Below are 25,704 nucleotides of genomic sequence, written 5' to 3'. Positions count from 1 at the left end.
TACTGTAATAAACCTTGAGAATACTCAGCATAGCAGGTTTTATATACACACATAAAATATTTTAGAGATGTAATGATAAATGTTTGATAATGATAAATTAAATGTGCATCACACGGAGTAAGCATTCACTATAAAACAAGTTCTTTATTTTTGGAAATGATGAGCAGTTTGTAGAATGTATTAATGTGCGTGCATGTTTGGATTAAGGATCCGGCCCATGTACTTCTGCCCTTTACTTAATTATTATATATTCTCTTTTTTACTCTCCTTTAATTACCTCCTTTTAACTTTTATATTCTCTTGTGAGGTTTAAATCTGAAATTGTCTCGTCTCTGTAACTTTTTTCTTCCACCTATGCTGCTATCTTGAGATCTTGAGTCTCAATGGGAGCTTTTCTGGCCAAAGAAAAAAGGGATAAATAAAATCTAGAAATAACCCACAAACAGCAGAAATGACGTGAAAAGACAAAAACCACCTTGTGATTTCACACAGGGGGATGTACAGCTCTACTGAGACTCAAATGTAATGATTATTTAGTGCATAATCAGATAAAAACTTGAACTTTATAGCCTTATTTTTTTAGGTTCAATGCATGAGAATGAATTACATCTAAAGGTGAGACTGCAGACAGAAGGCTGCTCCGTGTGTCAGGAATCTACGGTGGCCTTCACATACCAGAAAGGATGGACTTTTCTTTGCCTTGCTTAAAGTACATATAAAAAGGCTTATTCTACGGCTATGGAAACATAATCATTGTTATTTTAAAGTCGTTTTACAATCACACAAATATCGATTCAGTGATATATCGTCGTCCTTCCTCGTGCAATACGAAAATCAATACGCCACGGCAAATATTGATATTTTAATGAATAAATCAAGGTGCTCGGAAGTAAACAGTCCCTGCCAGTTTCACTCCCCGGTGTTGTTACTACATGTCTTTTCGTGGTGGCGCTGCTCTTTATGTCCTTCAGTTAGACCAATATATGATGTATCGCTAAACTGATTATCACAGAATCGCTGTATCGTGATATTATTGGTACTGTGGACCACGTATCGTACCTAATTCACATGGTTAGTATTTTCTTTTCATGCCAAAAAATCCTGCAAAAATGTTACACACTGAAGCTTTAGGTAGAAAATGTGTAATATGACAGTATTGCTAACAGTAACAGTGTCTATAAGCTTGACCTTGGTGTATGACGCACCTACTGTAGAGCAGGCGTTTGCAACCTTTAGTATTAAAAGAGACATTGTTGTCCCCTCTAATTTGGAGCCGCTAAACCTATTAAAAAAACATTTTGAAATTTAAAAGTACAAAAAGAAAACTGTTGAAGTTTCGTTACCATTTTGACCTGTTTTGAAAAAAAATACATCATTTATTGGATTTTATGTGGGCATAATGTGGATCCAAACGTCAAATGTCAAATTATTTTTATTTAATAGATTTTTTCCAGATAATTTATTATCATAAAATGTGACAGAAACAGAGTAAAGAGCAGAGAGGGGCATTTATTTTCTTTGAAGGAAGTGACTTTTTGACAATTTTATTTATTTTTTCAATCCCAACTTGTTGTTGAGTTGTTTGTGGGAATGAGACAAAGTGCTGGGAATCATTCTCTACATTTCAAACACACAAATTTGTCAAGTACCTCGATCCCTAGAAAAGTGTAAACAGTGTTGTTGTTTTTTCAGGGGTCAGGTTTCGACCCCTGACCTAGAGTAATGTACTGTATGTGGTGATTTTGGCAGCGTACAAACATTTAAATTTGAATTAAACTGTAGCTTCAGTTACTTCAGCCAACCCTCCTTTTTTTAATCATGTGATCACTCTTTGTTTTCTTTCAGATGTTAACCATAAAGGGCACTTTCCAGTATAATAAAAAAAATGTCATGTATTAGGAATGTAGCAGGAGTTCCTCACCTTTGATTTTTTTTTTAAATATATCTATATTCTGGGCTCAGACCTTGTAGATGTTTTTAGAGTGAGGTCTGATCGAGCAGCAGAGCTCCAGCTTTGACAAAGTCAGCCAAAGAGTTCGATGTGCGCTTGTATGTGGATGGGCGGGGCTTGGAAGGGAATTCGGCTTGGTTTTTTAACATTGAGTGTAGTGGAGGATCGACTGCAGACTGGCTCCTAACTCCTCTCCTCTCTCCTCTCACTCGACTCACAACTCTTCTCTGTCCCCGCTAAGACCCACAGGTAAGACTTTGAACCGCCTGCACACACACACACACAAACACACACACACAAACACACAGTGCTGCTTAACTTTCTACGCGAAAACACTTCCACCATCCACTGATGCTTTAGCGACAACAGCAGTCCACGATGATGGGAGATGATCACATTCTGCGTGGGCTGCTGATACTTTTTTTTCCTCACTTTCTCTCGTGTCGCTGCGTCTTCTGCGCGCTTTGTTTCTAAACTTTTCTGCCGTGTTAAAGCGCTGTGAACGACTCGAAAAGATGCGGGTCAAACCCTGTAAGGCGCGCTCATAGTTTCAGATTCATATCGAGCAAAGTATGAAGGGGCAGGAGGAGGAGGAGGAGGAGGGGGGAGGGAGGGGGGAGGGAGGGGGATCTCCAAAGCCCCGGCCTGCCAAGCCTAAGCAGCAGGGCCGCTTCTAGGGATTTGAAGGGTCCCAATTTTCAGGGGCCCAGAGGGCTCTACATAAAACCAACTCTGTTTTGTTTTCAGCGTCTTTCCTTTGTTTTTATTTATTTATTTTTTAAATAATTTTGACAGAAGTGCTCTTCATGTTCATGATTCTACTGTGAATGTAAGAAGCAGAAAGATATTAATTAATTTTGATGACCCTTTTTAAAGATGCATTGAAACTTGGGCTGGGACTAATAATTACTTTCAGAATTGAATAATCTGTTGATTATGTATCCGATTAATACAGTACTTGTTGAATATTGTTGATCGGTGTTCACCAAACCTGGAAAGGATTATGTTCTTGGATATCTTGTTTTGTCCCCAAACCAAATTATCCAGTTTTAAAGGTGCATTATGTAATAAATCCAACTGGCCATAAAATCCTCTTAATATGTCACAGAGACTCAGGAATAATGTTCATTTAATGAACTGAACTCACCAACAACAACAGTACAGCCAAAATATTTGCATTAAAAAAAAAATTTGCAGACTGCAAATCATGTTTATGTTTTGAAATCATGTTATTGCATGTGGCGCCACATACCGCTGTCTACCAATCATTGCAGTCAGTAGAGTCTCAGCTACCGAGCAACCACGGGTTGCCAGTTAGGTCTGAAAACGAAACCTAAAAGACCTTGGTATTTTGAATTTGAATGTAGTAACCGTTTTTGGCCACATTCTTACATGTGGTACCTTTAATGATTCATTTGTTATATTGAACAAAGACACCAGAAAATATTCACATCTATGAAGCGGAAAAATCCGATAGCTTGTTTTAATTATTGAAAAAACACTCAAGTAATCGGATAATCCAGTAATCGCCGCAGCCCCAATTCAAACTTTAGGTAAAAGTTTTACTGGTTTCGTCCATAGTTGTATGGGGCTTTAAGAAGTTTCCGATAATAGTGTCACTACATTCTCCTGTACATAATTGTTTGTAGAATTTAAAGGAGAAGTCGCATTATTGTTGCTGCTTTTTGTATCCTGATGCGACATACCTGCTCAGCAGCCTACTCAATACTATTTTAGAACTGTTTGAGACTATTTGAAAGACAGATTTACAGTTTCTTGCTCCTCATTGTCACTAGCGAAACCCCTAACAACAGAATGTGGAGGAACCTGTTGAAATACGATGTATAGAAAATGTTCAAAGTTGGCTCAATGGCACGTATGACTACCAGGACTCTGGATTCCCCTCAAAGATCAAATGCGACCACGATATCGTGCTGATTCACACATAGCGCTTCTCCTTTGAAGCGTGGATCTAAAACACATCAAGCATCTCCTGCAGACAACACTGTAGGGCAGCTTTACAAATAAAAATAGGTCTACTCATTCACAGATGAATCCACTTCTCATCATTTCAAGGTATCACGTTCTACAATCCCACCACCCCGGGGGCAAAAAAAACACTCCTCAACCTTTATTGTGCTGGAGTTTGGGCGTCAAGCCTTTTGATCTTGACTTTATTACATAGTGGTATCTGTGAAATGGAAGCATGGAAAATGCATAGAAGGGTGGAGAGAGGGGGCTGTAGAGAGGGTACATCTGTATCGCCTTTTCAAAAAAATGCTTTCGGGGTAGAGACAGCATTGTAATTGTCCATGAAACTGTCTCAGATAAGTCGTGCAGTGTTTGGAAAACACATGGAAAATGCCCTCCACTCCTTATAAGGTGCAGGCCCGACCTGGTGACAGATGATTGGAATAGCCTCTGGAATGCAATGCATAACAGTCCTCGAGTACAGTGGCTCCCAATGTTTTTGTCTGATGTGGCCCAACAGTGCTGCCACATGCCCCTATAGTAATGTCTTACCAACATCTTCACATTCCACAAGCTTTCATTTGATCTGACTTTGATTAGGACAGTATCAGTTATAACAGTCCAGTTTGCTTTTGCACTTGTTTCTTCTTAGAGAAGCATTTCTACCATTAGCTGCTCCGTCCATTTCACCATTTTCCCATGGACATGTAGTCACATTTCAATGACAGCAACTTGGCTGTTACATGCATTATTTATCAGTTGCTTCAGGTTGCCTGTTTCTAACATTAATCCACTGCTTTTAGCAAATTATTTAAACCGCTTATTCATTATGGCAGGCTAAGTAATTTAATCACATGCATTACTTTTGTGCTGTCAGCCATTTTTATGTTTATTTTCAACTAGGTATTGATCTATTATTGGTCAATTTAAAGTTGTGACTCTGCATACGTTCTCTCTGGGGCATAAATAAACTATCGATTCAGTTTGTTTCAACACCTGAGCCAAAGCTAATGTACACTTGCCATTTTTTTCGTCCTCCCTCACCTTCTGCTCTCCAGTTCATCACAAACCAGCTGGATGTGGTTTAGGAGACTGTGATGCCCTCGGTCACGTGAAGCCTCCCATCTGGTTCTGTTCTCCTTATGTTTTGGGTCATTGTCTTACAGGATGAACCCTGAACCACCAGAACCAGCCTGTTTCCCTTTTATCACTTGACTTTTTCCCACCATTCTGCAAACACGTGTTACCACATCCTGCAGTACTGTATTGTCCTAATAATTCATGAGAGGGAATCGTGACGCGGTTTGTTCAGACAGGTTTTCAACAAAAGTTGTAGGATTTTAAACCTCTACTGCTTCTTTAGGGTTAGGGTTGGTTACTGTGGGCAACCTACCCCATAGTTTTGTACTGTTTAGGTTATTCACTGTACAGTACTCAAAGGTGCCATATGTAAGAATGTGGCCAAAAACGGTTACTACATTCAAATTAAAAATACCAAGGTCTTTTAGGTTTCGTTTTCTGACGTAACTGGCAACCCATGGTTGCTCGGCAGCTGAGACTCTACTGACTGCAATGATTGGTAGACGGCGGTAGGTGGCACCACATGCCAAAACAGGATTTCTAAACATAAACATGATTTGCAGTCTGCAAATTTTTTTTTTAATGTAAATATTTTGGCTGTACTGTTGTTGTTGGTGAGTTCAGTTTGTTATATGAACATTATTCCTGAGTCTCTGTGACATATTAGGAGAATTTTATGGGCAGTTGCTTTAGATTTATTACATAATACACCTTTAAACCAGTGGAATTCTGAATAATTACAAAAACACTGTTGGTGTCTCCACATGGCGAATATTTCAGTGATCATGATCCACCCCCACATCTCACAACTCAATAGAATCCGGCCATACTCCAACCACAACTATCTCACTTTACTTGCTCCATGGTGCCTCCGCTGACAGGTGTAACCTGTGGGTGAACTCATGTGGCATTTGTTTATGTATCTTTACGTTACACAGCACGGTTTTATATTTGAATAAAAACAGTTTTGACTTGATTGTTCATCGGGATAGAACGATCCGATACTGATATTAGGTCAATACAGTTATTTTAGACAGTTTGTGAACTATATAGCTGTTAACAACACATTTGGTCAGAGTCATTTCAGAGACAAACATCTCCAACTGTGTAACAAATATTGCTCTCACCCAAAAAGAAGAAATAAACAGCCCAAACATGATTTTTATTTGCATTTTTTTCAGTCTGTGAATAGGGAAGGATGCGATATATAGGATGTTTGGATTGGATCTTTTTTATCTTTAAACCAATACTGATTCCCATCTCTAATTGTTTTAAAACCCCCTTGCCAGTTTTTACATTCCATTATCTCACATTATATGTTCATGTGTTACAGCTACTCCATATGTGGATATATAGTTGTCATCAAATTGTCTTTTCTGCTTCATCCGAGTTGACTTACCGCACCTTTGTGAGTACTTTTTGGCACGTACTTTTTTGGAATCGGAGGTGTAGGATTTTTTTTCTTTTCAAATTCATACATTCTCACGTGGCTATTTCTCGCCTCAATCGCACAGAAAACAGCAGGCTTTACAGTCAAATGCATGTCGCGCTTTGTAGTGTACTTAGGAGGGGATTTTATAATTGGCACGGTGTGATATGGGTGCAGAGGAATCTGGAGGTAATTGCATAGAGTGATAACAGGGGTTTGGCAGTGTGTAGGGTGAGAGCCAGGGCCAGGGTTAGGGCTGGGCAGGCAGGATGTAGGGAACACTGCCATGCATTTCCGGAGTCTGGCTCTGCACTGCACAGTGCGGTGAAGGCTTCTAGTTACTGTGCTCTGGCTCCCTCTCCTACCTCCTTCCCCTCCTCTTCTCTTATACTCTTTATCAAAAGTTACAAAGTTGGATCTGGATAATATTGTGCCATCTATTCCTATCACAATCTAAACATCTGCTAAAGTGTGCAGCCTTCATGAATCTGTCAATACACAGTAATGTGTTTACAGGTATGCTTGCAATATACTGTATGTGAATGCTTTTGTTTTTATAGTTTGATCCTAGACACTCATTATCCAGCACAGTATCAAGTTCCAAAGCAAAAATCCAGAGTTTCCCTGCAAGGCAATAGTTTCTTACCACCAGTGAGGAGACGCAGCCAACCAAGTGGCAAACTGAATTTGAATAGAGTGGAAAACTGGCAAAGATAATTTCTAAAACAAATGATCCGACTGTTCTGCTCTTTTTTTTTTAAGTAGATGTTTACCTATAATGTGTTTTTTAAATTTGATTCAGTTTCCAGTGGTTACATGCTAACACATCAGCTAAACATACATTGTCTCTGCACAGCAGGTGCCAGAGCTTTCTTTGGGGGATTGTTTTTTTTTACCTCATAAATGACCAGTGAAACTATGTCAAGCATGTTTCCTGCATGCTAGACTTTTTGGCCCGTTTGGTAAAATTAAGATGCAGCCTCACCTCGCCTGCACACCTTGAAACAAAATTGACTGCACTCTTGCTTCATCAAAGGTGTACCTGTCATTGTGGTTCACATCTCGCTCGTTGGAAAGAAATTAGTTTAGGTTTTAGGTTTGTGTCTTCTGGACGACAGCAGGATCACGACAGGGTACAGAGATTGTGATTGACGTGCAGCTAGCGCTCATGGGACTCCGGTCGTGGACTTGAGCTCCACGGCGTACTTGTCCTGTTCCCCCGCTTCGTCTTTGAATTCGATAGCATGTAATTTGAATGCGCTGCATCCAGAAACCGCACGCTTAGTTGTATAATATGGTGAGCGTGGACGGACGAGCAGATCCAGAGTTGGAGAAGAATCCTTAACTCTTTCACAGACTAACAACAGCCAACAAGTGGTAGACATGAAATTGGTCGTGCTGCCTAATTGCATGTGAAGTCACATGAGGGCATGAAACCTAAGATAATGTTTATTCAGGGCCTGGAAAATTAGCAGTAGGAGTTTTGCAGATGCTTGTGATATAACTCAAAATTCCTTTTATTTGCCACAAAGAAAAAAAACCTTCCATGCAATGAAATTTCCTCTCTGTAATTTAGCTTTATATCCTCTTTGTTGTCCGTCATTTTGTAGCCTTGATAACGTGGGACAGTACTGTTGAATAATACCCATGTGTTTTTTTGGGGGGGGATATTCTGTGCCATTTCTTATGCATACTTTGACTCTGGGTGCTGGAGAATGATTTTTTTTCTCAGCTTTTACTCAACCCAGTCACTGCCAAATTAAGCTATTATAAGCCTGAATACACTGCACATGCAAGAATAATTTTACAGTCATCCTTCCTTTTAGGATCCATATCTTTACTTCCTCTCTTTCCAGACTATTTCCCAAACTTTGATTCTCCTGACTGAAGCAGTCATGTGGGCATGAAAGACCTGTGTGTGCATTCCTCTGGGTTTTAGTCACACTCTGATGAAGAGGGTTTGTTGGATCAGCCTCTTGCTCGTGTTGTTCTCTAAGTTTTAAAGTGCTATCACTCAAGGCCAGAGTGCCTAATAGGCAGCATGGCATGCTGGTGTTGGTAATACGCACATTGGTCCACCATCTGCTAGTTACCAGATGCCAAGCTCCACCTAAAGTTTCATAGGTATATAAAAAAAAAACATATTTGTATTCCTTTCCCTGTAACTAAATCTTTTTTTTAAGTGGGTGATGATTAACCTAAAGAGTCAGCCTTGTTTTATCTCATAAAAGGTAAAACCTCCTCTGTTATTCACGTGGTCTGCATTTCTTGGGGTTTTTGTGGATGATTGATTGTGCGAGAGTGAGGTCACTGCTCCCCAGCGGTGCTTCTGATGTCATCCCACAAAGATGCATGTTCTCCCCTTGGTTCCCCAAAGCAGGTTATTTGGAGAAGTGTACAACACTTTGAGAGGGACATTTAGCCTTTGGGCATCTTCTCATCTGATAAAACAAGCACAGGAAATGTCTCTGTTAGCTGATTGGCCTTGTGTTTCCTTTCCTTGTCCTCCCTTTGGGATCTCAGACGTGCACAGTGTGTCCCTGTGGCAGAGAAACCACCTTTCTTGTCTCTGTCCTAACAGCGAAATTATCTTTCCCTCTCCTTTCCTCTGACACCAATATATTCTACCTCAGCCATTTTCTACCTAATAGAAATGATTATTCTATTCTTTTTTTTATTCAACTTCACCCTATTTCTTCTCCTCTCCAGGTTTCCACTCTCTCCCCCCCACCCCCGTCCTCTCTTCACCTCCTCTCTTCTCCTCTCAGCCTATCGCCTTCCTCCCGTAGCGCCCCCAAAAAACTAAACAAACATTGCTAATCAAGAGCCTGTCATACCACCTTCTAAAAGTCCCATATTTTAGGGTAATGGGGAATTAAGGGAACGTGGAGGTAATAAGGTGATGTAAATCCCAGCGGCGTGTGTGAAAAATAGCACTGAGTGTAAACACATGACCAGTGAGGTCATGTGTTTACACAGTTAGCAAGGTTAACTGCTCTATGAATCGCATAGGGGGGGAAACAGACGGGGCAGTGTGCAGGTCAGTTATAGGCTTGCTGGATTTATGCTTGTGGCGATAGAGGTGCTGATTTGCGTGTTGCATTGTGCACGGTGAATTTGAAGGACAGCTTGGAGACGCCATGTTGAAAGCCAGCTATCACGGGAGTGAGAACGCGATCGGTTATGTATGTGGTAATGATGGAGGTGAGGACTTACCTCATACACATAAAACAATCCCTGTGTCCTTACATGGATATTCATTTGAGTCATACCTCTGTTTACTTCATTGGAAAAGCTTCAGAGGGTTTTTTTGTTCAATGTTCTTGTACAAAATTAGTAAAATCTAAGGAAAATACTTACTTAATGATAATAAAAACTTAATAAATTATGAGCAGTGAATCTGCACACTATTTTGTTGATGAATCACTCACTGATTCAGACCTTCCAACAATAGTTTTTGCCTTTCAATTTTAGGCTGATTTGAACAGTATATGTGGCCAAATCATCCTGTAGCGTGAGTGGTTCACACATCAGAGTCTTCCCGATTTTAAATCGTAAGTATCAGACATGTTTGATATCTACGACAGTGATTGGGGCTTGAGCAAAACTCTGAAGTAACCAATGAGAGTGAGTTGACCAGGTTGCCCACAGTGCAATGGGAGGATTAATGCGAGGAGCCCAGTGGACGGTAGCGAAAGAGGACAAACTTGTGGATTTCTGGCAAAAGTTGTTCAATGTGTCCTGCAAGACGTATCACAACTGTACGGAGACAGTCTGCCGCCGATGTCTGTTTACATTCTGAATTCGCGTTAAATCACGAGTGTGTGGTCCTGCGTCTTGAATGGATCGACTAGCCTGTGCTTTCTCAGGATTAAAACATTGAAAATCGGTTACGAAGTTTGTTGCAGTGTGGAGAACACGGTGAAATCCAGCATGGTACGTTTATGGACTGAAGAGGAGACGTGAGTTTATGCTCTGACTCAAGATGGCAACTGACACGTTACCTAATTAGCCGCATGCTAACCTGAAAAACACCTAATCCTAACATAGCGGAGTGGAAGCGGACATACTTTATTCAATTAATATTTTTCCAGCTTGTGTTTGTGTACTGGAACAAAAAAAACTGTCCTTTTTTGAAATGCCAGCGGCAAACTTGTGTGAAGTCGTCCCGCCGTGCCCTCACCATCCATTCGTCTCAACACATCCACCGGAAACCTATGAAAGTTTGTCGTACCATTGTACCGTGACACATTTGTACAAAGGGGTACACTGTAGTAACAAGACAATGTAGGGCTGACGTTCTGACTTTTTGATACGATAACCGTCTCTCTTGTATCCGAAATCCGTTTTCTCATTTTTACAAATAAAATTGACTCCACTATTTAACTCTAGCACTTCATTAGCGTCTCCGGGAAATCACAACGACAACAGGACCTACTTGAATCAGCTCAGCGTACCGGCAGCCACAGTTACTAGGCGGGAGTTCCATTGTGCACATTGTGCACATAGCCTATTGTAGCTCCAAATAGTGCACATTAGGTTTAGCAGAGCTCTTTTCACTGATAAAATGTAGCTACTTTGTCTGAAAACAACATTGATCGGTAAAAACTGCAGAGGTGAGTACTTATTCTCCGAGTTCATTAGTGTGAGTACCACACTGCCATTTTATGCATTGTTAATGTAACAAATTGATTATAGCAACTTTAAATGCTTAGTCAATAATTAAAACTGCACATAACACGTTTTATTTGAATCGGGTGACTTCCAGGTCTATGATAGTAAAGGAATTTCAGAAAAAGAAACTATCAATGTCAATATTCCGCAGGCTGCCACAAATAAATAAATGCACCGTATGTGAAACCCTTAATGTTTTCCATAGCCTTTGCAGTCTGTTATGTAAAGTCAAACTGTGGGCACGTGTCTTTAAACAAAGCACACTGCAGTGTAAATGGTCTGTATCCATCTTTCCCACCTGAATAAGCAAGCGAGGCAGCAGCACAGTCTGAGGTCTGTGTCAAGGCTGCAGTCAGGAGCAGTGGTAATTGTTTAAGAGTGCATTTATAGAGTGTTCTCTTTGTGCCTCCTAATCAGAAGCATACTCGTGCACATACATACAAGCCTTCGTAGATTGCTCAGGAATGTAATCCAGGCGAGTCAAGAGGGCCGGAGAGTATGAAAACTCCACTGTTGCTGTTTCTTTCCACTACACATCATGGATAGGGAAGATAAGTGGCATAGGGGGGTGGTCGAAGATTAAGATTAAGGCTGAAGATGAAAAGAGCGGAATTGCTAAGGCAAAGCCATTCTTCAACACGAGTAAAAAAATGCAGAATATGTTTTAGACTCACGTGGGTTAGGGCAAAAGCAGAAACCCTATGTTCTCATCTATCTACCTAGACCTTAACTGATCATATCTCGTTTTGTGGATGTATGCATCTCGTAATTTGTCTTTCTTTGCTCAAAGTCAGGTCTGGCAAGGGCACACAGAGCACAAAATGGTCCCAGAAAACCATTTTAATCAGACAGCGTTCCACTGGGACAGAGGCTGGCATCAGAGAGCTCTTTACCTCATCAGAGATCTGCCAGTGGTGATTGGGAGAAACACTCAGTCAGGTTTTTATTGAATAACCCCAGCTCTGTACTGGAGGGGCTTGACTGTAATAGAGCAGCTCTATGGCCACTGAGGTGACAGCCAAATGGTACTTATTAAACTAAAGGCTGATTCATACTGCATGCCCTACTGCAGTTTAACCTTGTTGGAGGCTTATGGTTAGGCTTTAATGGTGAAGTCCAGTCACATTTTTTATGACTGAGATGCACATGTGAATGATTATCTGATCAGCCTGAGAAGTTCACAAATTTCCGACATGAAACGACACATGAATACTATTCCTTAATAGAAACAGCCATCCTTGTCATCCTGCTTTCAATTTCACGTGTAATATCCACTTGATCTACATGTGCGCTCACGAGTTGAGAGCAAAACCGTCCCAGAGACGCATGTTAGCACCTTGACAGTATTATAACGACTCAGATTGGGGAATAATAGCTGTGGGTCCAGTCATCTCGGCTTATTTACCCAGTATGCAGCGCTCTGCACAAATTGAGCATGACGTCTAATGGAGTGTGAGTGTGGATTAATTACCCCCACATTCAGACTAATGGCTCCTTCTCTTCTGATTAATGATGACATGTGTCACATGCAGGAGAGCACAGCTAAAACATGCATAGTTTTTTTTTTTTCCAATATAATTACTCAATGAATTTGAGAACATTTATACTGACAGAAAATGTTTTAGCCTGTAACCACCGTCACATGATTATGCACATGTACAAATAAAGCTCTGGTATATGAGGCGTGGGAATCAGTTGAAGCTGCGTAATGATTTGCAATCATAAGGGTTGTCGTGGTAACCACCAAAATGACATACTTTGAAGGAATCAAGCTAACTGCAGTGGACGGCAGACAAGCGTCACAACCGCAAGATCTCACCTCGTATCCAGATCAGTGCAAACAGAAAACATGGCAACTGCACTGGTATAAAGTGCTTTTAAAGCAACTGTGAATCACTGCCGGGGAAATTCCTTCACGGTGACAGTCCTAGAATCTGTGCACCAATTATTTGATTGGATATTAATTATTAACTGGCTAGGGAAGTTCTCATGATGGACATTTTCTGCTATCCTTTTCTTTCTTTTTTCCCCATTTCACAAACAAAACATGAATTAATCAAACATCTAACCAGATTCCTCTTAATTAAATTATGAACTGCAGCTCTCATTGGAATTACGACATCAAGTGTTGCATGTGGCAGAGCTAATTAAGGGTTTTTTGAGTTTACAAATGTGTTTACTCCTTTTTTTTTAATGCAACCCAACCATCGATCCATTATCTACCGCTTTATCCTCCACGGCACAGCTGTGCCTATCTCAGCTGACATAGGGCGATAGGCGAGGTATGCCCTGGACAGCTCGCCAGTCCATTGCAGGGCCACATTCAGAGACAAACAACCATTCTCTCACACCTACTGTCAATTTAGAGTGACCAGTTCACCTAATCCCCAAATCTGCATGTTTTTGGACTGCGGGAGGAAGCCGGAGACCCTGCAGAAAACCAAAGCACACACTGGGAGAACATGCAAACTCCATGCAGAAAGGCCCTTGTTCCATCTGGTGCTTGAACCCGGATCTTCTTGCTGCAAAGGCAAGAGCGCAAACCACTATGCCAAGTGTGGCCCCTCAACCCAATAATACTATGTTTTTAGACGCATAACCACCACATTTGGCTTTTCTATGTTTTTAAAAATGGAGGCACGATCGTTTGGTGGACAGTATTTTTTATGATCCCTCAAATCCAAAGAGTTTTGTCATCAAATTCTGTTTGGAACCAACAGAGTTGGTGTGAGCTTGCTTTCCTTGCTACCAGGCTCAATTATGACGTGGCTTTATTAGTGAGCGAGTAGATGATGTTGAATAACGCACAAATAAAGCAGATTACATGTATCGGAGGGTCGGGATGTGGTGCCCGTGCTGCCTATTCTGGCTGACCTCATTAAACCTGCTTTAATGAGAAACAAAACACCCAGACACCCCCCCCTAAAACAATGGGTTCTTGTTTAGAGTCTTTGCCCAATGTATGAAGGAGTCTGGCTCACATCCCAGCTGATTTTTCATGAGACCCTGTGTGCCTAAGTCAAACCCCGAGCCCCGCCATGCCACTCACTCCTGTGACAGCCACCTGGGAGACCACCTTGGAAAATGGGCCTCTATTAGTTCAGGTTAGACTTAATGACCAGTAATGGTACACTGGCCAAGCCAAACTGTGCAGGAGGGCTCCGGGCAGGCCGAAATGAAATACCAGTCACTCAAGCTCTGAACATAAACACAAGGTGGGTGGTGGGTGGGTGGGGGTGGATAGGTATGTGTGTAGGTGCTTGTCCATGTGAATGAAGGGGTTTCAGACATGCATCTGTGTGTTTGAGCGCAGGGTTGACCAGGTGGAGGAGACCATTTGGAAGGAGAGGAGATGGGTGAAACCTCCACGGACAGATTAGTGTCCGCGGGGAGGTCAGCTGTGGTTTTGGATTTATTTCCGTTTAGCTCTGCTGCCTTGTGAACCAAATCTTATTTTCAGTTTTGCCATCAGCTAAAAAAAAAATCCTTGATGCAACCTCAACGGAGCAACCGGAGAAGCCTCCTAAGACCACGACTCAATTATTTACAATTTCATGGCTGTCTGGGATATGTGTTATTCTAATAAATTTAGGAATTAGAAGGCTTAAATGCTGCACATGTATTAACCTCTCAAGCTGAGATTTATCTTTCATTTTGCAGTAAATGCCACATCATGCTAATTGCTTTCAATGATGATGGTGTCTTCTGTCGTGTAAATGTGTGTGTGTGGTCTAGCGTTAGCACAGGAATTAGAAGTAAGAATCACCAGCGTTTAAAATGATGTGATACGAGTCAAACGTTGGATAAAATGACTTTCAGCTTCATGGATGAATGAGCTGTGGAGTGTCCAAGCCTGCAGAGGGCAGACGGAGAATTATAGTGTTACCTACAGTGAAACAGACAAAGACAGAGAAGAGGGGGAGCTTTATTATGTCTCATGAAGCTCTAGGGTTTCCTGAAATATCTGGCAATGGATACCAAAGCCACATTACCACAGAAAGAGAGAGAGCGAGAATCGAGACAAATGTAGGGTAACTGTCCCGAAGGTCTCACTTTAAGGGTTGAGAACGGCATCTAAAGCGTTTTCCCCAGCAGGCACGGTTATGTGGAGAGTGACCGAAAACAATGAGCACAGTACAAAGACAAATTCTGTGACGGCAGAGTATAAAGTGGCAAACATTGCATTGGATATACCCGCAGATTATAGACCTCGGCTCGGGCCTTTCACCTGAAGGTGGAACGAAGGGGACATAGGACGTGTACCCATCTAAGCTGGCTGCCTGCCACACTAATAATAACAACCAGCACAGCCATGCACAAAAATGAGATCTGGTAAAGCTTGTGAACTTTAGCCCTGCAGAGCCCTGAAAGGATTTGTGGTATGAGGAGTGTGGAATGTATTTTTTGGAAGGAGAGGTGAGCTCCCTGTCACTTAGGGAATGTGCATCTGCTGTTTCAAAAGGCAATACCTTAATGCTTTAATATCCTAAAATTTGATACTACAAACCAGAGAATGAAAAAAAAATTGCCACATTTTCCACAGGGGTGTGATATTAGCTGGGATTTCATTTCTGCCTGGATGAAAGAACTCCATGTTTTTAATAGCTGGCATCATATCTGTCAACCAGTGTAGGTGGACTGGGATTACGACTGGTACACTCCACTGAATTTTGTGCTGACTTCTAGTCCTTTGTCAACAGCTATGGCTCTGGCTTTTTCGAGGGTAATCTTTCTTCCTGTAAATATTACCCTTCAAGTGCGCCCTCAGCTTACACCTGAGAGAAGTAGAGTAAACGCCATGGACTTCAATGTGGAAATGTAGTTTTGACATATTTTCCAATAAGACAGTGTAGTTCAATTCCTGTCAGAGTGCATTACATTTATACGATATAGTACAGTAGAAGAAGAGTGATAAAATATGCAAATGTTTGCTGATGATCCACTGCTATTTCCTTTAGTCCTCAAAGCTGCACTTTATAAAGCTGTATGCAAATGGTGGACACAATTAGTGAGACTGTCCACCAAAAAAAGTCCTGTAAACAACCTGTAGTTACATTCTTAAAATAGGCTCCCCCCTGGTATAAGTAACAGAAATCTGGTATTTATGTCATTGTCTGTAACTAACTGCTAAGCCCTGTCTTTTAGCTCTAACCCTAAGTTTAGACGAAAAACACTGGTGCACTAAAAACGCACCTCAAAAATGACCCATAGTTACGTTTAAGTAATCTTTTAAAAATTTTACGCTAAGTCTCTCTACAGCAGTAAGTTAGCATTTAGTAGCTAAACAGCCACATTTACTTGGTATCAACTGGAATATATATTATATATTATATGGAGGCAAAACAAAGTTTAACATGATCTTACATGAATATATTGATATTGTCAATATTGCGACATGGCGACAATACTGTACATGAACTTTGTTTTGCTACGAAACAGTGAATTTAAACCAGTGCTGGGCGCGTTTCCATGACGACTGACCGGGAAACGACACGCGTGACGTCATGTTTACGTGAGTTCCAGGTTGTTAAAATGAGCCTCTAAAGTAACGCTAAACTTTAAAAACAGAGGCACACATACGCAGTACACAGGTACGCTGGTTATTTGTAGCGCTGCTCTTTCCGTTTTAATAAACAGACCGCTCCAGTTTGACTGTATGCGCGCTAACTGGCGCTAAAAGAAGCTAATGCAGCTAACGGCTCTAACTGGCAAACGGCGCCTTCAGTTCGACTGTAGGTGCGCTAACTGGTGCTAAAAGGAGCTAATGCAGCTAATGGAGCTAACTGGTAAACGGTGCCTGGACTCCGGTGTCGAGGCACAGAAACATGACGTCACATGCGTCTTTTTTCGGTCAGTCGTCATGGAAACGCATCGTGCGTTAACTTGCGTTAACCTAGTGCCCAGCACTAATTTAAACAAAGTAGTATACCTGAGAATTTTAAATGTGACATCACAAACACATAGAAAACAAAGTGAGTTGGAGGAAGAAGAGAACAATAACAATGTGACAATTAGTCGTTACGATGTACTGCTTAAAGATTTTTAGTTTCTACACATGTTCACCCTCTAATAAACAGCTTGGCCCTGTGTTATTGAGAGCATGTCAGGGCCGAGTAGAGTGTGGAAAAGAGTCAAATGAAACACCCCTCTCTGTTATCATAGCTTTTTCACACTTGTGAGTATATATACAGCATTGCTCTCCCTCCTGTGTGTTCCCAAAAGGAATCCTCTGATTGTCCCTTAATAAGGACTGAACTGAAAGCACTATCGGGGGAATTACTCCACCTCTCCACATCCACTGTGAGTAATTGACCCACTCGGTCAGAGCACTGCTTGCCCACCACCACCACCACCACCACACCCACACAACGCCACCCTCTCCTTAATCTCTTCCTATCTCTCTCCAGGAATGCAGCCCCTTATTTTGAAAAATACCTTGTCATGTAATACCCGTGAAAAGCCTCGCAGCACACTTCAGCTGAAAAAAAACTAGCCTTCTGCTGCATGATTTACTGACTTGTGTGTTAAAACAAGGCAAGATGCAGTAAAGATCTATTACATTTTGTAGAGGTTTGGATAAATATGCCCTCGCAGTAAGTGAGTGTCTTTGTGATCTCAGATAGGGCTCTGTTTTATGTGCAAAAAAGGCAACTTTGTGTCATGGTTTGCACACAGCTGTCATGTTTTTTTAACAGGCTCTCCGTGTGTGGGGGCATTGCATCATGCCTTTTAGCCTCACTCTACCCTCATGCACTGTATTTTTCCATGTAAGGTATGATGGAAGAACATCCTTTCTTAGTGTGGTTTGAGCCAGCCACATAAATCACTCCGCTGTTATATTGCCTTTTTTTTTTTTTCTTTTTTTTTTTATCCTTCCAATTTTCACTCCTTCTCTCACCAAACTGTAATTTTTCTCCGGCCACAGAGAGCCGCACGTCCACCCCGGCTGAAATGTTGCTTTTATAGCGAAGCATGTCACAAAATGTTCAGCCGAGCCATTTTCTTTGCACTTTGTTGCTTTAAAGAAACACATCAGGAACCTCTCAAGCTTTATGAGAAATACGTTTTTATGTTCCACTTAATGTTCCAAGTATGTCATGTTATTGCCCATGTACTGCGGGCTGCTGAGTTTGAATCACACTAATCACGCACATTTATACATTTTCGTGATTGTGGTTTGGGGCATATCCCGAGTGAGTTGCTCTCTTCAAAATGGTGAAAAAAAAAAAAAAAAAAGTTTAAGATCTTGCCTGAGGGCCTTTCACCCAGACATACTGGCTTTTTTCAGTAATTGAAACTTTGATCTTTATATCTTTATATTTATTTACACAGTAAGTTTATAAGAACTGAACTTTTCCACACAGATTGAACGAGAACAAGGCTTTAAAGCGTGGCAGAGGTCATTTCTGTCCTGTTCCTGGCCTGTTTTTATCCTTTTCCATCCGATTTGGCACTATTTCCATTATGAGGATAAAGTGTTCTCTCTCTGCAGTGTCGGCAGTAGCAGTACTTAGACTAAAACCTGCCATATATCAGCTCTGTGGTTCCACCAGTCTCTCTGGTCAGCTCACTAGTAGCAGATTAATGTCCTGTTGAGGAGACGCAGACTCCTGCCTAGGGCTCATTTATGCTGAGAGAAGGCAGGTATCAAGACGCTCTGTCCTTAAGGGAACAAGCCGAGGCTGCTCTTCCTCTTTGAAATGGAGCAAGAGATGGATGAAGTGAGGCTTTGCAACTAATCACATGTTCTTACATTGAGCCTAGAACTGCTAACGACTACTTTTTTGCTTATAGTGACAGAAAAAATCTAATGATGCTGCAAGAGATTTCTTGGTTGATTAAATGACTGAATATTGAATGTTTTTTTTTTCTTTTCCCCACTGCATTGAGATTGTTATCAGGTCTTTTGTCCTCCCCTTCATTCACCAGCTGTCTGTCATTACTTATTTACAGTCATATCTAACAGACTTAGAAGGTGTGACCTTAAACTACCGAGAGAGTCTGTGTTGTTGTCCTTGTGTAGTCCTCATAACTCTGCCTTGTTTTCAGGGAAAACTCTTAACAACACTTGACTTGATTACACTAATTGAATTGGCATAATTTGGCATAAAGACTGCGAAAATGCGAAAAGACACGATCCTGTTTCAAAGGTCAAGTGTCTCACATTTATGAGGGTTTATAGAACATAATTATGTTTGTATAAATGTATTATTGCTTTAAAATAAAATAAAAATAATTCGTTTTTTGTAGCCTTAGAATACGCCGTATAAATGTGCATTAGCGAAGAGCTAACATGGCAGGGTGCTCGGAAAAAACGGCGCGAGTGCCGTCACAGGAAGAGACGTCCGACACAAGGATCGAATCGAACAATGCCAAACTTTAGGTCAGTTAAAACTAGTTAACAATCCTAAAATGTCTAAAATCTCAATATTCAACAGAGGAGTCTGGTGTGTTTAGGGTCGGTGGCAATCAGCGGTACGATTGCCACGACTGGCAATCAGCAGTGTGACTGGCATCACACTGCCGCTGTATTTCAGTCCAGAGACTGTGCTCCAGTCATGGAGGATGTAATGAACAAATTATTTTGACTATACTAGTTTAAAAAAATCTAATAAAATCTGGGATTTTATTTTTAGACCATATTGCCCAGCCCTACACTAGACCTTTAATTTATAGTTTTGAATTAATTACCCAGGCTAGCTGTCGTCGGCTTTGTATTCAAAATGTATGATAGTGGCTACATTTCATCCAATGCTCTGCAAGAAAGCCGATAAATGTAAACTCCCAACTAATGTGTTGGCACCGAGTGGAACTGTTTGATTCGATTCTGTATGGTACAAATTTTTTCTATTATAAATAGCACCACAAAATAAGTAGCCCCAACCGTTCCATTTTTCAGTACCCTTTCCTTCGTGTACCAGATTAATGGTACAGTATAGGTGAAGCAAGACCCACGACAGTCAGCTAATTGGGCGGCAGAAAAGTGCCACTCCCTTGCGACCATTGTTTCTTCAACGCCCGCAGAAAAACAGCCACAAGCTGCTGCGTGTCCTCGGTTGTTGTCTGTTGCGTTGCGTTCAATGTTGTTGTTCATTGTTGGGGCCCCGGTATAAAGTCACACACCTCGCCTACCAAAGGTACTGTTCTCGATGGAATAGCGAGCCTGACCGAGGGCTTTACCATTTCTAAACCCTACCGTACTGTACCAAACCGAACTGTGCCATGATGGGAACACGCCATAAGAGATCTGAGTGTGTACGTATGGACGATAGCATGAGCAAGCGCACAGCTCCAAAAGACTAAGTCAGCATTCCAGGCCTTAAATAATTAAACTATGGCGGGGGAAATTTGAACACGCCAGCTACCACAGTGTAGACAGGAAAATTACAGGAAGAACTTTATATGGCTGAACTGCTCCTTTAACTGGATGACAAATGTCCGGGGACCTGTCCAGCCGAATGGTTTTGTTCAATAAAACTCCGACTCCTATGTATCGCCATGTGTGATGCTATATTTTGTTTCGATCCTATGACTCTGCAGAGGTTTTCTTTTCTTTTCGTCTCTTTTTTTTTTCTTTTTCCAGCGGTCCATTTTGTCGGTCGCTGGCAGCTCACACGCACTGCAAGAAAAAAAATGTCTGAGATTATTCGATAAGTTCTCTGTGAAAATGACATACCAGCGCGGAGAATTTATTTTTTGCAGCACAGCACTGGCAGAAGAATGTCAGAGCCACTCCATATAGCGGGGGGGGGGGGGGCAGATAAACAAACCATTTCTAACTTAAGCAGAGGATTGTGGCGTTTGAGACAGCTGCTTTTTCACCGAGAGGAATGTTCCCTTCTCGGAGGCTGCAATACAGTCAGCGTGCAGCGTCGGAGACTCTGTTACAGCGCTCATATTATGGGAACGTGAAGAAAGCTTTTTGTGTGCGTGTTTAAAAATGAATATGTCATTGCAGGGAAAAGATCGATGTGCGCCTCTCTCGTGACTCGTGGGTCATGCAGGTGTGTGTGTGTGTGTGTGTGTGTTAATAGCGTTCACACAGATGTCACAAAAGTTCCACCATCACCATCCGTCATTCTGTTTTGATAGGGAGCCAGCTCTGCGGCCACTGTGTAGTGAGTGTGAGAGCTCTATCTCGCTGTGTACACAGCATGCAAGAAAACCTTCCCTTCTTTTTTTTTTTTTTTTTTTTCCCCTCCTTTTTTCCCAGTTTGGTTACGGGAAAAGGCTACATTTTTTCCTTCCATATTTGGTCATATGGAGCACTGCCAGTGAGCAGTAGCCTTTTGATGCCGTACAAACATCCCTATTTTGTGTGGGATTTGTACTTTTTGGAATGCTTTCTGTCCCGATTCTGCCTGATTGTGGGTATAGCGTCTGAACTTTTAAAAGGGACACGAGTCTTTTAAAAGCCTGGAATTGAATTGGCTCTGGCTGCCCTATCTCAAAGAAGTTGGCTTTTTTACTCTTTTATTTATGATTATTACGTGGTAGGAATCCAACTCCTAATGCAAATATCCCTCTTAAAAGCAACATTTAAAGGCAAGACGGTGTTTTATAGTCCTCGTCTGCTTCAGCCAACTGTTACATTAACTGGTACCGTTTGTAATTCAGTAAATGGGATCGTGAAATGCAAGGAATTCGTCATTCTAATTTTAAAGTGTATGTGCTTTAAAGTGTATGTTGCTGATGTTGAATGTGCTCAACTTTCTCCAGATGGGAGAGAATTTGCACTCAGAGACCTTCCTGTCAAACACCTGTGACTTTCAGATGATGGATACGGCGTGTTAGGTAATGTTTTCACTGCAATTTAAGTGTGACTTAACTTCAGGCGTGAGGTTTGAGGACACATAAACACACGCTCAGCCTGAAGGGGCGACGCTATGAAACGCAGGTGTTCTCAGCTGTCTCTCTCCGCCGCTTGAAAAAGTCATAATATACCGACAGATCCAACGCAGCTTCGACGTGTACCGAACACTGTGAATGTCCCACCTATGTGTGAGACCACGGGTAAATATTAAAAGAAAAGTGAGTCACAGTCTAAATATACAACCGATGAGAGTGTGCTCAAAGTTTAGTGAGGTTATCTCGCTGACAGTGGAAAATAAAACACGGTTCAAAAAAAGTCTACACGGAGAGTAATTTGTTTTCATCAGAGCAACACAAGAGTTTACAGAGTATCAGGCTACACTGCGCTTTCCAAAAAAAGGGCCCTGACGGTTTAAAAGATAATTTAAACAAGTGCTATTTGTTGTCATGATCTTATCCGTAGCTGTAGCTGCACAAAGAACATTAAAGGATGATTCCAATTCAAGGGGGGGGGGGATTAAACTACTTTTGCAGTTTTGGCCAACATTTCTATTGGGTTTTTATACGTTTTTAATTCCTCAGTAATCGATAGGATTTGGGAGCATGCAATCACATTATCAAAACAAAATAGTTAGTCCTTTTTTATGTGGAGGAGAGACTAGAAGCACAACCTAAACATTGCTAGTAACTCTGTTTGCACAGCGCTAGATGATAAGTACATTGTGTCTTTAAAGGTGCATTATGTAATAAATCTAAAGCAACTGGCCATAAAATCCTCTTAATATGTCACAGAGACTCAGGAATAATCTTCATATAACAAACTGAACTCACCAACAACAACAGTACAGCCAAAATATTTGCATTAAAAAAATATTTTGCAGATTGCAAAAGTCTACCAATCATTGCAGTCAGTAGAGTCTCAGCTGCAGAGCAACCACGGGTTGCCAGTTACGTCAGAAAACGAAACCTAAAAGACCTCGGTATTTTGAATTTGAACGTAGTAACCGTTTTTGGCCACATTCTTACATATGGCACCTTTAAAGCTGTAGTGCGTAACGTTTAGATATAAACGAGCGTGTGTTCCCTCGAGTACACAAAGATGATTTAGCCGATCAACTCCATCATTCTCAGTAGAGCAGTTTTATTTTATGTCAAGACAGATAGAGATGGCAAGTAAAGTGGTTGGAGTGTGACTGAAAGTGCACACCAAGAGTTTCAGGGGGGAAAAAAAACCTTTAAGTGAGTCTGGGTAACCACACAGCTTCTTCTTGTAAAGAACTCAAGTTAAATTCCCATGCAATATAATACACTATGTGGGCTACTGTTAGCTAATGTTGACATAGTGGGTTTTCGTGTTCTAATTTGTTTGTTTTTCTCGTGCTACTTAGTTGATGCGTAGCATTATCCTGTCACTCACAGGAGGCTGCATCATCCCAGTTTTTAAAGGTTTACTTTGTGCCGTATGGATAACACATACAGTACAGTAAACACCAAACTATACTGTCAGAGAAGTAATTAATTAGTTTTTGCTTTTCAGATCATTGATCTGTGAATATGTTTGCTATTGCGATTTTTGGTCATGAAATATAAAGTTTTAATTTAAATAGTCGTTTTTTTGTTGTTTTTCATTTGGCTTAGTTCAGTTTTGAAGCTAATTACTTCTAGTCTATTAATTACAAGTTTGATAATTACATAGCTGACCTTTTTGGTCACTGATACTCTGATAAATGCAGTGCTTGATTGTTTCCCAGTGCTGTTGCTGAGTTCAGCGTGTCAAAAAAAAAAAAAAAAAAAATTACAAATACACTCGCGTTTCACAAAATATGACAAAGCTTTTAAGACAGAGGTGTCAAATTGAAAATGAGTGTCTAACCTGGTCTAGAGAGAGAGAGAAAAAACTGTTAAGAGCTTAAAGTAAAATTATAACACTATATTCCATCTTGATATTGCAATTAAGATATTCATGAATTTCAAAGTAAAAGTATGTATACTTTACAATAAAAACATATGTGAATAATAGCATGGACAACTGTAACTATAAGTGAGTGTGCTAAAGCTGTCTTTTTTTTCCTCTTCATTCATGCCGGAAGCATCTGACTTTCAAAATAAAAGTAATTTTGGCTTAATGAGAGTGATTTATTTTATAATGCACATTTTAAAAACACATGTTTTTGATACCACCCACTGCCCTATTGCATTGAGTTCTTTTTAACCCTTACCTGAACTTGTGCATTTATAATTTTTCACCCGTTTCACACTGCCCTTTTCTGTGTACCCGTGGGTACCTGTCGTGGTGGCGGACTTTGCTATGTAACCAAAAAAAAGTATATCTTAGCTATATACCATCGATAGGTTCTTTGCTGGACGTGTTTTTATGTATGAACAGATAAGTTCAGTCAGTCGATCTGTCTCTGTATGATTCACAGGGCACAGAGAGGTGTTTTGGAATGTGAACCGTTGTCTGAGAATGCAGGAGTCTCCTTTTCTTCTTCACCAAATGGAAACTTTACATCTTTAAACTTCAGGTCTTTTTCCTACACCAATGTGAAATCTCCCCTCGCGTGTCTTTCTTTTTATAAATCTTCCATCCAGAGTCATTTGAAAGGGCGTTTTGAGGAAGGATTGTGTGTGATCGGCACATCTTAAGTGACTAATGACAATGCGCCTGAAGCAGTCAAGGTCCCAAGCCCATCTTTTCCCCCCCCCAAACCTCAAAACTGTCGGCACATTATCCATGTGCATATCAATTGCCACTGTGGTAGAAGCATCTCAGGTTTGCCTGTGAATACCGTCTGCTCATGCTCCCTGAAAAATGTTCCTCATTCGAGCTGAAGTCACACTTTCAAAAAATTTGTTTTGGGGGTATAGAGTGTTAGTGGAAAGCAGATGGTATTGAGATTGAGCTGAGCTCTGATGCAGTTGGCCACCTCATATCTGGCCTAGAATATATAGCTGCAGCTGAAGGCCTCAGCTTTGACAACAGAGGCCATTGTGGTTGATATTCACCCTGCGGCACGCAGATGCAGACACAGACAAATACAGAAAGAAGCTTGGCTGCTTAGATACGGGTAAATCTAATAAAATTCAAACCCAGCACTAAGCGCAATTCATAGCCAGCCAATCCTCTGTCTCTTCATATTGCAGCTGAACACATAGTGAGCAGCTGCTGGCTCTGCTGCTGCAATGAGGTCTAAGGGGGAATGAAAATCAGCGAGAAATGGGTGAGAGAAAGTGGGAATAAAAACGAACGAGTAAAGAGCGTGGACCATTTCATACAATTTTTTTTTGATATCTGAGAGTTTGAAAGCAACGCAATATTACTTGTTTTAAGACAGCTTGAACTTTCTTTGTGAAACATTTTTAAAATCCATACATTTTGGACCTAACATTAGTTAGAAGGACGACAGCTGTTTGACACCACAGCCTATATTGTTAGTGTTATATCGAGCGCTGCATTCTTCTAAGTAGAACCATTTAAGGTTTTTCAGCCATAGGAGAACCCTTATAAAACCCTTTATTCAGGAAAGGGTTTTTAAAGGGTTCTCTGGATCAAAATGGTTCTTACTGGAACCGTTAGTGTTACCAAGAACCCTTGAAAAACAAATGGTTCCAGGTAGAACCTCAGCCCTTGTAGAAGAACACTTTTGGAACCCTTATTTCTAAAAGTGTGCAATGATGTTTTTCATCAAATAAAACCAAGTTCTCCTATATCGGCTTCTTAAATGTCAATGTTTTTATGGTTTCTGTCCTCCTGACAGTGACAGTAAACTGAACATATTTTATGGTT

General features: G+C 40.9%; 1 protein-coding gene across 3 annotated transcripts in view; it reads left to right on the top strand.

Moving 5' to 3' along the window:
* The first annotated feature begins 2,065 nt into the window (after nt 1-2,065).
* cald1a (caldesmon 1a) overlaps nt 2,066-25,704 on the top strand; it is a 62,274-nt gene continuing 38,635 nt past the window's right edge. For all 3 annotated transcript variants that reach the window (XR_014593090.1, XM_083907289.1, XM_083907287.1), the window contains exon 1: nt 2,066-2,200. The gene's annotated coding sequence lies outside the window, so the exon portion shown is untranslated. The remainder of the gene's footprint in view (nt 2,201-25,704) is intronic.

Source organism: Microchirus variegatus (genome assembly GCF_963457635.1).
Source record: "Microchirus variegatus genome assembly, chromosome: 20".
Lineage (NCBI taxonomy): Eukaryota > Metazoa > Chordata > Actinopteri > Pleuronectiformes > Soleidae > Microchirus > Microchirus variegatus.
This window is presented reverse-complemented; position numbering and strand designations above follow the sequence as displayed.